The 16,224-nt window shown below is 52.5% G+C and overlaps 1 protein-coding gene across 2 annotated transcripts in view; it reads right to left on the bottom strand.

Annotated features, from left to right (window-relative positions):
- Nucleotides 1–9,454, bottom strand: part of HDAC4 (histone deacetylase 4) — a 283,692-nt gene extending 274,238 nt beyond the window's left edge. The window contains exon 1 of one of the 2 annotated variants that reach the window (XM_082690962.1): nucleotides 9,242–9,454. The gene's annotated coding sequence lies outside the window, so the exon portion shown is untranslated. The remainder of the gene's footprint in view (nucleotides 1–9,241) is intronic. The other variant, XM_082690963.1, reaches the window with a different exon arrangement.
- Nucleotides 9,455–16,224: the final 6,770 nt, after the last annotated feature.

Raw genomic sequence — 16,224 nt, 5'->3', positions numbered from 1 at the left:
CTGGCTGCCGGGTCTCTGCCGTGCACAGCAGTGACCTGCGAGCTGCCGCTGTTCAGTGAGCAGTGGGCAAGGTGCAGCTGAGCAGTCAAGACAGAATCTCTGCTGGCGAAGACAAAGACACCAGCTCCCCCACGCTACTGAGGTCCTCCAGGGAGGTGTTCACCCGGCTGTGACCTCGGCAGGTGCAGCCAGAGACAGCCTGCACCAGCACAGAAACCTCAAGGAGCCCTGAAGTTACATAAGGGACACCAAAGTCACCATCACGGCCCTTGCACATGACCGCCTCCCTGAGACCTGCCCAAGGAGAGATGGAAGAGAAGGGCCAAGCCTTGGGGACAGGCTCCCAGGCCCTGCAACAGCCCCACTGGCCTCCCCTACTAACGGGCAGTATGTTGGACATGCAGAAATAAGGCAGCGCCAGTTGGGCTACAAGGTCACACCAGTGAAGCTGGGATCTCAACCCCGGTCTGACTCAATACCTGTGTCTATCCTTAGCACCCCAGAGCCACAGAAGCCAAAATGTCCTCACCTGTAGACCCCTCCCATACACGCCAGGCCAGTCAGCACCCCGGAAACAGAACCAATACACACCCCCAAGTCGTGAGCCCCACCCACACCCACAGCAAGTCCACCCAAGGAGCTGGCCCCACAGTACAGCCCCACGACAAGCCTGTCGCTCAGCCCCGTCCACTGTTTAACAGAAAGAATTCTGGGGGCACCTGGGTGGCTCAGCTGGTGAGGGTCTGACTTGATTTCGGCTCAGGTCTAGATCTCAAAATCATGAGATCAAGCCCCACGTCGGGTCCGTGCTGGCCATGGAGCCTGCTTGAGAGTCTCCCTCTTCCTCTGCCCTTCCCCACCCCAAAAAAAGGAATTCTGAAAATAACAGTTTCCTCAAAATGCAAACATTTAGATGAACATTCTCCATTCCGCCAGTATCTGGGAACAGAGCTGGGGATACACTTTCCACTGCTGTCTGTGGACCCCATGTCCCAAAAAGTCAACTCTCTCCATCAGCCTGAAAAGGTGATGGGACGCTCCTCTGCTGGAGTCCCAATCCCAGCGAGGCTCACGGCCACTGGGGGCAGGGAACCCAGGCAGCCCAGGCTTCCCTGGGGCACATGAGAATGCATGACAGGTGGGATGCTGCAGGGACTGCTGTCCATGCCAACAAGAGGGGACACACGAGGCCACCGTAAAACCAACAGGACAGCAAAGGTGAAAAGAAAACAATGTGCTTCAGAGTAAGAAATCACAAGGAGACGGAGGCAAGAAGTGACGCATCTTTCCATGTGTCCCTCCAGCCTGGACGGCTGAGGAGGAAAGAATGACAGCTCCCCTATGCTGGCAAAGAAAGGCTTTCCAAGGAATGGGGACCGAAGTCACCCAGGACAACCTTCTCAGTACAAAATCAGACATAATTCCAGAGCAGACAGGGTATTAACCCAGGGCAGTTCTTCCCAAACAACCCCTCATGGCTTGTTCTAAAGATCCACAGGGGCTGAAGGCTACTGCCCCCCGTGAATGCCACACTCCTTGAAGCCACTCATCTCATGGCCCAGCCTTGCCCCACTGGGTTGCAGACCCTGCTGGGTGACTTCACCTCCTCTAGGTGTCTGGCCCCCAAGAGGAAGTGGGGGTCAGGCTCTCAGGCTCATCAGAGTACTCCAACCCCTCAGGCCTGTGGGGCTGGAACAGCAGGTGTAAGAGGGAGAGCTTTGGTGTCAACGTGAAAGGACCCAAGCTCCCTGCTGTGATCTGCCCTCCCTGCTGGGACCCCGCTTTCTGCCGAGATACTCTGAGGACACAGTTACCTGGAGAGAAAGCCCTCACAGAGGCCAAGTGGAGCTCAGACTTAGCCTCTGACTCCCCACCTATAAAAACAACAGCTAGATTAGAGGCAGGCTCAGGTCCCTTCCAGAATGTTCTCTATGCTCATTCCCACAGAGCTTGGGCTCTCACAGCTGCTCTAAGGAGTCCTGGACCCAGAAGAGAGTTCTCAGGAACACTGGCTGGATGAGGTAAGGGCCTCCCGTGTCCTCCTAGTGTGGGCTACTCTCACTTCTCGCCCAAGCCCTCTGTGCCAGTGCTGCAGGCCAAGCACGTTCAGGACTGGGGCCCCCCAGGGGGGCCTCACAGAGGAAGCATGCACACTCACATCCCGACCATGCTGCCTCCATCAGGTTAGACAAGAGAAGCCAGGCGCCTGGCACCTCACAGGAATCGGAGAGAAGACAGAAACCTCGATGAAGCTACAAGCAGACAGCACCCATGAGCAGGGGAGGAAGTCCTTCGCGGGGCAGTGCCGGCAGCCAGCCCCCTGGTTTGTGTCCAGCTCACCCCTCCTCACACACTCCAGCCTGGGAGCCCTCACAGCTTGCTGCTGTGACCCTGCAACTCTGGCTCTGGCTAAAAAACACCACAACCTAACTGAGGCAGGCTCCACAGCCGCTGTTCCCTAGCCTCTGGCTCCCCACAACCTGGTGCACCTGTGTGTGCTCATCCCCTCTTCCTCCTGTCCCCACCCACGTCTCTGCTCACAGGGCAGAGGCCAAAGCTTCCTGGTCAAAATGGTCGGGCGGAGGGGGGAAAGGCGGGGCGCTCTGCACCTGCTAGCGAATCCTCCCAACACAGGGAGCACTCACTGCTTCATGCCACCCCCTCTGACCTGACTCTTGGACTTGCACTGGGGTGAGGCTAAGGCTTCGCAAAATAATAACTGGCCCATTCAAAACTTTAAGGAAACCTGCTCCCAACCACAAGCATCACCCCGCCTCCCCGACCGAAGAGGGCCCAGTGGAGGGCCACCAAACCTTGTCTTCCCAAGTCTGAAAAAGACCCGCCCCAGCAAACAGCAGCACACAGAGCAGCTGCTCCCGGGGGGAACGCTTGGCTCCATCCCTGTTGGAGCGACACCCCCATGTGGAAGGTCAGCTCTGGCTTTCAGGCCCTAAAAACTCATTCATTGTTTCAGGTTCCAACTTCAGTCCTACAAGAGCACTGGACTCTCACAGATAGGATACTTCATAAACAACAGTAAACGAACACAGCCGAACATCCACATACACAGCCGAACATCCACATTTTTGAACAGAGCAGTCGACAAAATGTTTATAGTCGCACCCATATGAAGGTACCATATGAAAATTATGGGGCTAAATAAGACATGACTGCATAAGGTCATTAATTACGACACAAAGCAAACAGGGGAGAAATGTCATTAGTAAAAGCAGTGGTGAGCCCTCTGAGCCCGGCGCCTGGGGATGGCCTGGCGGAAGACAAGCTTACGTGCTTCTCTGCATCCCCAGAACCCACTCCACTTGTATGGACGGTGTCTACTTAACAGCATCTAATCTCCAAAATCAGGACGAAGCAGTTTCCAGATTGAGGCAGGGAGGAAATGGGCAATTCCAAAGTGCCAGCAGGAACAGGTTCTTGAGGCCCAAGGAGCAGGTCCCCTCTAGGCCAAGGGCATGCCCCTTCCCCAGCCACCCCACCAGTCAGCCCCAGAGTGCTTCCACCCCCACGACCCCACGGAGCCCCCATTGAGGGAGAGAGGACCCTCAACTACAATGACGCAGAGGACTACTGGTATTCCACAACTGGATCCTGTGAGGAAGGGGTAAAAAGGATGCTGGGCTTGTGTGTCAGAGGACTGAAGGAATTGTACCCATGAGGGTCAGGGAAGGAAGAGATGGAGAAAGCTGGTGGGGAGGAACGGGAACAGCATGTACCAGGTCTCTGGGTTGCAAGGGGCTTGCAAAGCAAAGCAAAGCAGGCAGGGGGCTGAGGTTCAGCAAACAGGACAGGAGGCTGGTCCAACAGAGGCCAGGATCGGACAGGACTCCCAGGGTCCAAGAACAACAGGAAGTCAGGACAGGGTTTTGAGCAAGGGAATGGAGTGGACAGATCTACTTCTGAAGGAGACCACTTAGGCTAGGACTAACGGCGTGGACCAGACCAGGACTGCCCAGACCCAGGAGGCCAGCTCCCCGCCAGGAGAGCTTACAGGTGAGTCAGGGAAACAAATCCCCTAATTCTTCTAATGCTAAGCATATTTATCAACTTCCCAAGGACTTGGTTTCTCTTCTTTATAAATAATGAAGCTGAAGAGTGTTTATCCCCCAATGGTAATACCAGGCTTAAAGAAAAAAAAAGCATTACTATTAAAAAGTAATACACACTCAGGGGCGCCTGGGTAGCTCAGTGGGTTAAAGCCTCTGCCTTCGGCTCGGGTTGTATTCGAGGGTCCTGGGATCGAGCCCCACGTCGGGCTCTCTGCTCAGTGGAGATCCTGCTTCCCTCTATCTCTGCCTGCCTCTCCGCCTACTTGTGATCTCTGTCTGTCAAATGAATAAATAAAATCTTAAAAAAAAAAAAAAAGGTAATACACACTCAGAGCAAAAGTATACACAGTACCAACATCTATGTAAAGTCAAGATAGTCCCTTACATCCCATCTCCCCAGAAGACCCACCCCAGAAGACCACCATTATCACTTTAGAGACCCAAGTAGTTAAAAAAAATAATAATAATAAGGGACCCCCTGGTACTACTGCTCAGACCTATTTTCTCAACACACCAAACGCTTCTGGTCTGTGAGCCTGCACACCCACATCCCATAGGACAAAAATACCAAAAGGTATTTAATAAGTATCGTCTTTATAAATAATGTGGTGATACATTATTCATAACATGCCCTGTACATATCTGGGTATCTAAGCACCTATCATATTCTTTCCCAAGAATAAATTGTCCCAACCAGCAGAATTACTGGGATCAGAGAAACCACCATTTCAATTTTTGACACATAAAACTTTTCTGGAGAGTAATTAAGTAATTACGATTTGCTCTCCAGAGAACAAATAATAGTAACAGCCAACATTTAACATTGTGCTCACTACATGCCCCATTCTAAGTACTTGCCACATAAAACTTTATTTTGATTTCACAGAAACTATGGAAGATAGGAATTGTGATCCCAACCAACAGGTGTTTGATCAAACAACCTTTGCTGATACTGTGGGCATCAATGGATTCTTTCACCTGAAACCATCCATTAATAAAGCTAAGCTTTTTACATTAGCTCATGTGATTTGTATTATTTATGGTCTTTGCTCAACTTACAATAGGGATGTTCACCCTTTTCTATTGGTTTGCAAAAGCTCTTTACATCTTATCTATTAGGCTCATATAGGCACATCTTATTATATACTTCTCTCATTGTCTCTGAACCTCACCTATGGAATCTTCTGCCAAAATGAATTGTCTTTAATTTTTATGCTGTTAAATCTGTCAGTATTTTATCTTTAAGGTTTCTGGCTTGGTGTGACAGTAAGAATAGATTAAATTGGTAGTTTTTCAAAGTTTTTGGTCCTTAGTATGCTTTCTTCCAATAAAATCTTCCAAGGCAATCCTGCAGACAAAATAGGGAAGGCCAAAGTGCTTTGGCTGAAGTGGACGTGGAGCCCAAATTACCCTCCACCATCCTTGCCAACCCTCAGACAGGCTCAGAAGGTCCAAGCACAGGATGCAACGACCATCAGCTGACACAGTTGTTAGGATCCCTTCCAGTCCTACAATGCCACACACATGACAGCAGACAACATGAGAAAACCTGAATTACTTTCCCAGACCCCTCTGAACCCAAAAGATCTTCCCAACAGACATCTTCTCAAAGAGGCTATGCTCTTCCAAACGCCTCAGCAACACTGAACTTGAGCTTGCAGAGGCCAGGAAGAGAGGGAGAATCAGCATCTGGGACTTGATACAGCCAGGAGTACCAGATGCTCCATTTCCACTTCTCTCTTTGGTTCCTCCTCTGCAAAACAGGCCCAGTGGCAACTGCTTCAAAAGGCCCTGGGAGAGGGAAATGGGATGCACACGGCCAAGTACTTACAACAAAACGTGGCCCCAAGCAGGTGCTCACAAAACATTAGCTACTGGTCTGTTACAATCACTAGCTAGCGGTATGACCTGCTCACTAGGAGACGTTCCAGTTTCCACACTGAGTGATGCAGACAGTGATCTCTCCCGATGTTACATGGACGATCACAGGAAAGTTGACCCATGTAGGGCCCTGGACCTTCCCTCTGGCACATGAGGTAGGATGCAGGTCAGAAAAGGCATACAACTGGTCGCAGATGCCACAGCCCAGCCTGCACCCCTAAACAGACCCCAGAAGAGAAAACTGATCTTCGGAAGAGAACTCACAGATCTTACTTTGGGACTTTTTTCCCCAAAAGGAACAGTCTGTAAACATATGCTGTCAAGATCTGTTAAAATGCAGCATCAATTCTGCCATGGACTAACTTGAACCAGAAGATGCTACACCTTTCTCTGAGGTCAAGATCAGTGGCCCCAAACCCCCTAACACCCCAGCACATACTGACTGTCTGAGATGGAAACAAAACTCCTTCCCTAACTTGATGCCTGCCCCTCCCACCCCAGGATCAATGGGGAGCTGCTCCCAAGGGGGCAAGGACTCGCACCCTGGCGAGAAGAGCAAGGGCTGGAGCCCAGCTTCACAGGCTGCAGAGCAAGGGCAAAATCTGAAGCTTACACACACACATACACACACACACACACACACACACACAGGCTGGGCCGGGCCCCTAGCTCCAGCTGCAGTCATCGATTCTGGTCCAGGAACACAAGCCTGGCCACAGCCTGTCGCCCGCGGCCTCCCAGCGCAGCAGTTGTCTCCCGTTCCCTGCGTTCCACCCCCCGGCCCCCCTTCCGGCTCCCTACATCAGGTATTAATCTATTACTCAGGGAAGCTTCTGAGCGATGAAAGCCCAGCCGTTTTCAATAGAGAACGGTATGGCTGGATTCTACAGGAGTGATGAAATGTTTCTTCTGCTCTGGCAATTAAGACGGCACAAAGTCGCCTTTCCTCTGGTGCCACCCCCAACATCAAAGGATGAGAAATTCAAAGCCATTCATGCTGCATTGAAACCTCACAATGAAGCTGGGAAATGGAAGTCGATTACTGGGCATAAATATGCAGTAGTTAAAAGGAAAGAGTTATAACGAAATTAAACTGCAGCAACCCCACAATGTGTGGAAACTTCCAGAACTGGAGTTCCCCTGGTACACATCAAGAGAGACAGCCTTATAAAGCAGGTTTCTGACCGCTGAAAGTCAAGATCAGCCACTCCAACGGCACATGGCCAGGGTACCATGCCACTCTGTCGACCTTGCTACAGCAACAGCCCCCAAGGCCTCTGAGAACATGGCATGTGGACAGTTTGATTTTGCAGGGCTCGGAAGCTGCTGACCACAGAACATTCTGGCTCGGGGCTGCTGTGGCCACATCTGTCCTTGTTCCCTAGGCCATCCAGGCTGACCGGAGTCCACAGTCATCCGCTCGCCACCCCCCACACCCCCAGCCCCAGGGGCTCCCCCAGAGGCTCCCCCAGAGGCTCTCCTGCTGCCAGCTTGCCGGAGAATGCAACTAACCCTAAAGAGGGCAGTGTTCCATCTGCCTGCTGCATTAATCCCGCTCCTCTTCTGACTACCGCTCTCTTTAGGATGGTATTTGATCTTTAAAATAAAAGCCCAGAACCCAGAAAGCTATAGAAGTCTTACAATGTGTCAGGGTGTGTGGTTTTTAAGGCAGGAAAATACTTGCCTCCCACACAAATGTGAATTCTGGGGAAAGATGCCACAGATCCAAGGGAGTAGAATATCTGGGAAAGCTTGATCAGTCTTAAAAATAGATAATTGAACACAGATTTTAGAATTCTCAGGAGCTACCTGAAAAAAAAAAATTAAATCTCGCCTATTTTTGATATCCAAAACTCCATTCTGATGAAACTTCTAACAGGGTGGCATTTTGCATTTCCAATTATAATAGAGTAATTGTGTTGCCATAGTTACTGCAAAATTCTGCAATAACTTTTGTTGCTTTGTAATTGCTGGAGTGTATATTCGTGTACAAGCAGCTGAGTTTTCCTGATTCGATGCCTCTCCTTCCTTTCCCTGATCGTCACCAACCACCACCTTCCCTGGCTCCATTCTGAAACCACATCAGTTTCGTAGAACCATCCCTAACCTAACGCGCGGAATTATCACAGGCAATTAAAACTCCAGGCAACCACGATCGTATTACAAAAGAAAAAGTGAAACCAGGCCAAGGTGCAAACCCACCAGCATTCCCCGAATCTTGCTGGCCTGGCACTGGGTGAGGGCTGTTTACATGTTTACTCCCAGGCCTTCCATGCTTAGGTGGTTGGTGGGAAATAAACAGAAAAGCCTGAGTAGAGAAAAGAGAGAAAGCAAAGTAACTGCCCAGGCCCCTTCCTCCCTCACCCAGGGCAGGCAGCGCGGCTCTCAGCAAGCAATTAGGCAGGTCTCTACAGTAATGCAATTAAGATTTAGTTAAGAAAGTCATTAGTTTTAAAATAACTTAAGTTTAATTTCTGCAACGCTTTATTTGAAAATTGTGTCACAGCAGGTCAATTTACAACATGCAATAAAGAAAACACTCATATCAGCTGCTGCAAGTTATTACAAATTTTTGATGTGCATTAAATGAGTACACTGGGTTCCACCCCCGGCCTTTCCAACTGATACGCGCGGTCTCGTGCTGTAACAGTGTCAAATATTCCAACGTTAAATGTAAATACGAGATAATTTGCTTACAATCCCGTGGTGTGCTTTTGCAATGTCGGGAAACGCGGCTCCCACTGTCTGGGCAGGACGGGGCCACATCTCGGCCTGTGAAAAGCCTACGGGCACCCAGCCGGGGGCGCGGGCAGCACCCCCACCCCTCCCGTCACGGACCGGGGCACCCGCGCCGCGAGCCCCGGGCAGGGACGTTTTTCTGCAAACTCACAGCCCTGGACAAAGTTACATAAACGGCGCCCGCCCGGCTCCGGGCGCCCCCCGGCCCACCTGCCGAGGGCTCGGCCTGGGCGGGCGCCGGGCGCGTGCTCCCCCCTCCCCCCAGGCCAGCCGGCCGTCCGGGCCCGGCCTCAGCCGCCGGGCTGCAGCGAAGAGTGCAGGACGGGCTCGGGCTCCCGCTCCGGAAACCCACGGGCTGGGCGCCACGCGCGGCCTTGCGCACCGGCCGGGGCCGGGGCCGGGGCGCGGACCCGGGCGTCCACCTGCCGGGCCCGCGACGGCCGGGGGGGGGTTATGGTGGGGGGGCGTGGGGCCGACGGCCTGCAGGCGGGGACGGGGGCGGGCGGGGGGCGGACAATGGCCCGCGGGCCGGGGCCGGGCCGGGGTGCGCTTACCGCGGCGGCGGGGCGGGCGCTCTAGCCCCGCGCGGGCGCTCCGAGCCGCATCTCCTCAGCCTGCGCCGCCACCACCACCGCCGGCGGCGGGCGGGCGGGAGCTCGGGCGGCGGCGACAGCGGGGACGCGGCCGCGGCGCGCCGGGCCCAGGCTGCTGAGGCGGCGGCGCGGGCGGGCGGGCGCGCGGGCTCGGGCGCGGGCGGCGGCGGGGACGGTGCTCCGCGGCGGCGGCCCCACAACCTCCCCTCCTCATTCACAAAAAATTGACCCACGTTGAACCATGATGCCGCTCCCCCCTCCAGCACGGAGCTGGGCGCTGATAGGCCACGCCCGACGCCCGTCAGCCGCCTCGGCCCCGCCCCCCAGCCGGCGGCTCCGTAGCCATTGGCTGCGCCAGCCTTGCATCACCTCCCCTCTCGGGCCCCTCCCCACTGTCCGATTTCTAACGAAGAGCTCGTCAATTACGGTTCGGCCCCGCCCTCGGGCCGCCCTCCCCGGCCGCCTGGCCGTCCTTCCATTGGCCCACAGCGTCCCCGAGTACCGCCCCGTGTGCTCCCACCCCTCGTCCCATGGCCACCAACCGCCAGGCCAGACGCCCTACAAAAGTCAGGGATGCTCCACCTCTGCCCGCCTCCCAGCACAGGTCCTGGTCCCCATTGGCTGCCCGAGATGCCAATCCTAGGGGGCGGGGTTATCAAAGGACGCTCCAGGCGCCAGCCGCTGGGCGCTTTGCGGTTGAGAAAGCGCAGGGAGTCGAGCGGGTTGTGATTGTAAACATGGGCCCTCGCCCTGGCGAGCTCCACTTAGCAGTCCCTGAGAACTGTTGTGCGCCGGTCTAGTGGTCAGGATCGCGTGCCTGATCGCCTAGCGGGCACACACTTGTGCTCACGCTGAGGCAGGGGGCCGCTGGGGCCTGGCCGCAGCCTCCATCTTGGCTACTGGCAGCGATCACGTGGTGCGGCGTGCTCCCGGGGACGCAGGGGCGGCTCAGAGGACGAGTGCGCAGGCGCGGCGGGCCCCGCCCTGCCCCGCGGCGGGAACGCGGCCTCCGGGGCAGGGGGCACGGGCCGGCTGGCCTGTCCGGGGGCGGGAGGTGGGTCCACCGCGCCTGCGCCGCCGGCGAATCTTGGGGCGAGCGCTAGTCCTCGTCGACCCGTCGGCGCTTGGGGTCCTTTGGGCCGTGTGGAGTGGCCCTTCGAGTCCCGCGGGGCTTTGGACGCCCCGCGGGCTGTCGGTCCGCGAGCGCGCAGGGGCCCCGACCCCGACCCCCGACCAGCTTCTGTCTTAGCAGCGCCCTCAGCCCTGCGGCCGCGGCACGCTTGCTGCTCTCGCGTCACGGGTGTCGCCCGGAGGGAGGGAGGACCTGCGACAGGTGTGCGGGGGGGTCGGGGGGCGCTGGCCTGGCGTGCACACCTGCGTGCGGGCGGCGCAGCGGCGGCCCCGGGCCGCTCGCTCTCGGAGGCTGCTGGGTGTCGCGCTTCCTCGGGTGAAGATGCGGACGCTTAGCTCGCGTCCCTGAAACTTTGTACCTGGCCGAGTACTTTGAAACCTGTCCAGGTGTGTTAGAACCCAAACTGGGGACGCCAAAAACTTGGGATCTCGAATTTCGTTCAATATGTCCCGTCACTAAACCAGCTTCTTTCCTAGAAAGCATAATCTAGAGAAATCATTTAGCTGAATCCAAGGTGTTTGGGTGTTTTTGTTTTTTTCCCTCGTGCCAAAATGTCCTCACTGGCCAGGCTCTGCCGACAGGAACTTGGACTGGCATTATTCTGAAGTGCACGGAAGATAAACACGGGCGGGTCCCGTGCAAAAGGAACGTTCCCTCAGCTTGAGACCACTGTCGTGACTTGAGAAAAATCTATGGAGAAGTTGGGGGCGGTGATTAGGTCCTCGGAAATCGCCTGCTGGGTGAGGGGAGGGGTTGCCCTCCGTTTCCAGCATCACATCTCCTAACAAGGCTGATACCCTTCACTCATCCACTGAAATCTCAACCTTTCCAAGTTTTATGGCCCAGATGCTTTTTCTGGAGATAAAATTAGCTTTTCTGGTGTTATTTTATTTGTGATATTAAGGAACTTGGGGGCGGGGAGTGGGGGTGGAGAATCTGTCAACTCCCCCCGAACTTAAAATCAGAAAACAGGTCAATTTGATCATCAGTCTTAGGATAATCCTGGAGACGACAGATCGGGTATCTGTGACAAAGCTGGCCTGGGGGAGTGCTGTATTTGCTCATCTTAAGGGCCTTTCCTTTTGGAAATGAGCAGAAATTCGTTTTATTACTGTTCTTGATCATTGACACCCAGAGGAAAAAATGTAGCTATGTCAGTAAAAACTGAATTTTCAAAGTGAAAGGACACAATTTTTCAATATTTTAAATATATTGAAATAAGTAATGATTAGAAAACCTTGGGCATTCGAAGTAGAAATGCCTATCCTAAGATAGCTTAACTTTGAAGCAAATGAATGGTGAATTGCAGAATTTTAAAACAAAAGACATAGCTGAAGAAAATTACTAGTGATCTGGCTGATGACAGAAGAGGTACATTTATCAAATGTTCATATAAGGGGAGACAGAATCTAGGGATGAGTGAGATTCAGATGATAAAAATTAAGTTACAGAGTTTCATGAATTATATAGTATACAATAATCAGAAAATGCTGGGGAAATGCATATGTCTAGTAAAATTAATTTTACAAATACAAAATAAGAGAGATGTGCATGGAGAAACAGTCCCATGGGAGAGTTATGGGGTCTAATCAGGGGCAAGATGAATAAAAAGGTAGAACTGCATAAGGGATAAGTAGTCGTATTGTGATGTGGTGAGCCTCACCTGCTGTTCTCAGAGCTCCTCTGAAGAGTGAGACAAGAACCCCACTCACCTTTTCCAGAGAAGAACATGGGAGCCTGAGCATCTGGGTCTGCTCTTGGTGTCTGAGGGCATGTCTGCCTGAAGGAGACGGCCAATAAGAAGGATTAGGACAGTAGTTGTGTGCACAGAGAGGAAGGTCTCTAACACTGAACCCAAGGGGACAGGTGGGGTTCCAGGCAACATCCACTTGGGGCTTCAGACGAAGATGTTTTATAGAGTCCCAAACTCAAGAGGGTTTTGTCTCAGAAAGAAAATGAATCCCAGTGTTAAGGAAACAAATCTTTCAATCAAAAATAAAAACAGCCCCAAAGTGTCATATAAAAAAGAAAAAATCTGGAAGTTCAATAGAGTGGCCAATTATAAATATTCAAAAAAAATCCAATAGCTTTCAGATGTACGTTCAATCAATGATTATAAATGCTACTATTTATCGAGTTTTGCTATGTGGCAGGCATTGTGGTTAGCACTTTATATACATTAGAAAAACATGATGGAAAATTTCCAATCACATTAGCAAAGAACATTTTAAATACCTACATGTAACATTAAACCCCAGTGGAACATCATGGGACTTGACAAATGGTGGAACCTTTAGCTTGGAAGAATAAACATTTGAGGACAATCCAAAAAAAAAAAAAGGGCAGAGTAATGTGGGGGAAAGTGGTCCCAGAAAACAGAACCTATTATCGAGGCTCCATAATGAAAATAACGTACTGGCCAAGATTAAAGGAAAGTCCCAGAAAGTAAAGCAGCAAACCCAAGCTGAGATGCGGCTGGCACGTGCATGGTCTGTCTGTCCCAGCTCCTCCTCCCGGGGGGGGACACTTCCCAGGCTGGAAAATGCGTGCATCACGGCAGTTGGCTAGCATTTGGAACATCATCGCTGTGAGGATTTAAAACCTATAAAGGCGGCTTTTCCAATCAGGGAGAAAGCAGTGTGGTAAGGGCACCTGCTAATCGTCAGAAGAAAAGAGTATAAAAGCTGGATTCATACCACATCAGATAAAGATTTAAGTATTGAAGAGGAAAAGCCAGGAAAGTACTAAGAAAAATCTGTTAGTGGACAGATTAGATGACAGAAGGAATACCACCAACAGTTGCACAGGGAAATACTAATAAATTTGAATATGTTGCAGTTAAAATGTGAGGTCTCATCAGCAAAGAAAGGTAAGTTTCCAAGGTGGCACATTCATACAAGGGACTATTACCCTACGATAAAAGAGAATGAACTACTGAGACAGAGGAACGAACATCAAAAATACTGTAAGAGTCCCATACAAAAGGCCATCTACTATATGACTCCATTAATATGAAATTCAGGCACCACCCTAAAGGATCTGTGCGGTTAGGAATCAGAAGTCTGGTCCTCTCTGATGGTGTGGGTGGGGAAAATCTGGCAAGAAGAACTTCTCAGGCTCAGGAGGTGATATACGTCTTTATGGGGGTGGAAAGTGCACTGGAGTAAACAGGTGTCAGAACTCATGGAATTGGAGAGTTGTGCCTTTCTTGGAGAGATTTTACCTCAAGAGAAAGAAATAGTGGAGGCAGCAGCTGCCCCATTTGCGGGGGCGGAGGGCGGGCAGGGGCGGAACCTCCCGGTGGATCCAAAACATAAATAAATGTGAAAGATGAATGACTGGAGCCTAGTATTTACATCCCGTTGCATAAAGGCTTCATCTCCTTCCCAGGGAGAGGGCTTTCAAGCTGACACGAAGCGAGCACCGCGGAAGCAGAGACAAGAACAGCACACACAATAGGAGAGATGCCCAGTAAACATGACTGAACGTTCTGTTCCCTAATAATAAAGGAAATAGAACAGTTTATTTGATAAGAACATATGCAGAGAAATAAACACTATGACACACTAACAGTGAGCGTCAAACCTTGCAGGCAGCCCCTTGAGCAGACACACACAGAAAACCTGAAAGTTTCCCATGTTCTTTCACCCACCAATTTCACTTCCAGAACTTCATCCTAGTGGAATAAATATCAATGTTGATAAAGATTTAGTTAAAAAGATTCACAGCACCATGATTGCAAGATACACAACCCTTTGTGGACATAGCCGTACAGACGTATGAATCTCTATCTCTCTCCAAGTTTCCAAAGATAGGAGAGTTAATATCATGGAAAGAAACCCACATTGGAGTTTTAAGTGAAAAGGAAGGCTATAGGACGTCATTACAGCATGGCTCAGTCTTTATAAATGAAAACATTTATAATCGTAAAAAGACAGGAAGGAGCCCGTCAGGATGTTCTCTGTGTTTCCTTCTCAGTGTGCAGGGTCTGAGATATCTTTCCTTGTTCTCTTCTTGCTCATCCCAGCTTTCTCGATTCCCCTGGGAGCCTGCTCTGGTTTACTTTTGAATGAAAGACAAATCTCTGAAAGGATCTGAAGTGAACTAAGGAAGCTGTGGGGCACATAGCAGAGGGGGTCAGGGGGCCGGTCACTGACATGCAGGGCCCTCGGGCAGGGGGGAGGAGCTCTGCCAAGGTCAGATGGAGGCAGCAGACACCAATTAAGGTAGGAACGGGGGTGCAGCCAGTAGGAAGCTCAGTGGGCTCCTGCCCCAGGTTCTGGGCCTAGAGCCTCGGTGAGGTGGAGCTGACCTTGACTGGGCAGAAAGTCAAGGGCTACCAAAGATGACGGTCTTGTTTGTTTTGTTTTCATCTGTTCTGTTTTTTGAGATAAAATGTTAAGGTCATCACCATATGGGAAGGAGCTGAAGTCTGCAGGCGGTGAGGCTGGGGAGGAGAGTGGGGTGTGAGCAAGAGGGAAAGTATAGAAAGCGATGGAGGAAAGGGGGCCAGGCCCCGGGGAAACCTCTCCGGGAAGCGACACACGGAGTGAATGAGAGATGAGAAGGCAAGTTTGAGCAGGCTTATGTTCTAGCCTGTGTCCTGCACAGCCCAGTCACATGGGGCTTGGAAGCGTGAGCCCAGGGGCAAGGCAGATGGGGTGGTGAGCCAGAGGCCAGGGACAGGTAGCAGGGAGGGCCAAGGAGAGGCTGCCTTACCCTGCTGGCCAGAACCATTCACCTGGAGGAAGGAGTTGGGGTGGGGCGTTGAGTCAGGGTTACCACCCGGGTGAGAAGTCCCCAACCTGCAGGTCCGGCAAGCACAAGTTCCAGGAGAGTCCTAGGAGAACCTACCTTGAGCATGGGAGAAATTCTGGGGCAGGCAACCAAAGGCACTTGGGCCAAGCTGAGCTTCTGCAGCAGCCACTGGGATGGGAGGGCCCCTTCAGGACTGCGAGTTCACACTGGGTAGGTGGACAGCCGAGAGGCTCGGGGGTCACCGGCCATTCTAGTGACATTGCTTACAGCAACCCCTCAGGCCCAAGGGAGTCTGGGCATGGTCGCCCAGCCAATGCAGGCGGTGAAGATGAGAGTCGGGGAGACAGGAGGGGAAGACGGGGAAGGATTTTATTTTGTCCCAGGGCAGGCAACTCCGGCATGTCAGTGGCCAGGTAGCCCAAGATGGCCCCAGAGGGCAACCTACAGGAGGGGATGGAAGGGTCAGACCATCCTTAACATGTGGCCTTGTGGTAAGGCTCACAAAGGCAGGAGCACATATCACACGTGCCTTGCTCTGTAGCTGGAATTCTGAGTCGTCCCCCTCCCTTGCTTGCCATGCACGCCCTCGGCCCTGGCTTGTCCCTTTTCTCCTCTCCTCCCATCTCTGGCCCTGTGACAGTGCTGAGGACGCTTTACTTGCACTCTGGACACCGCAGCCCACTGTGCCAAGCTCTCCCTTATACCTGCAACCTTGGGCTCCCTCAGCCCGGATGGCAGCAGAGAGAGATGGGCTGAGAAAGGGGCTCCTACATGGGTTCATTAAATGGGTTCTGGCCATTTGGACAGGGACTCACAGGCCCCAGTTACATGGAACAGGGACCTAGAATGGGGAGCTGGGGCCCAACAGAGTTCTCACTCGGGAGAAGGATATGCAGGGGAGCGGAGCAGGTAGGTGCTAGAGAGCATGAGCCCAGACTAGGGGCCCTCCTAGTCTGAGGGATGTGCTGGAAAGCCCAGGCAGAAGAAACCTTAACCTGGAGGAGACTGTAGGAAGGAAGAGGGGACTGTGCGGTAGGCTGCAGACACGTTCCTG

Source organism: Mustela nivalis (assembly GCF_964662115.1).
Source record: "Mustela nivalis genome assembly, chromosome: 11".
Classification (NCBI taxonomy): domain Eukaryota; kingdom Metazoa; phylum Chordata; class Mammalia; order Carnivora; family Mustelidae; genus Mustela; species Mustela nivalis.
This window is presented reverse-complemented; position numbering and strand designations above follow the sequence as displayed.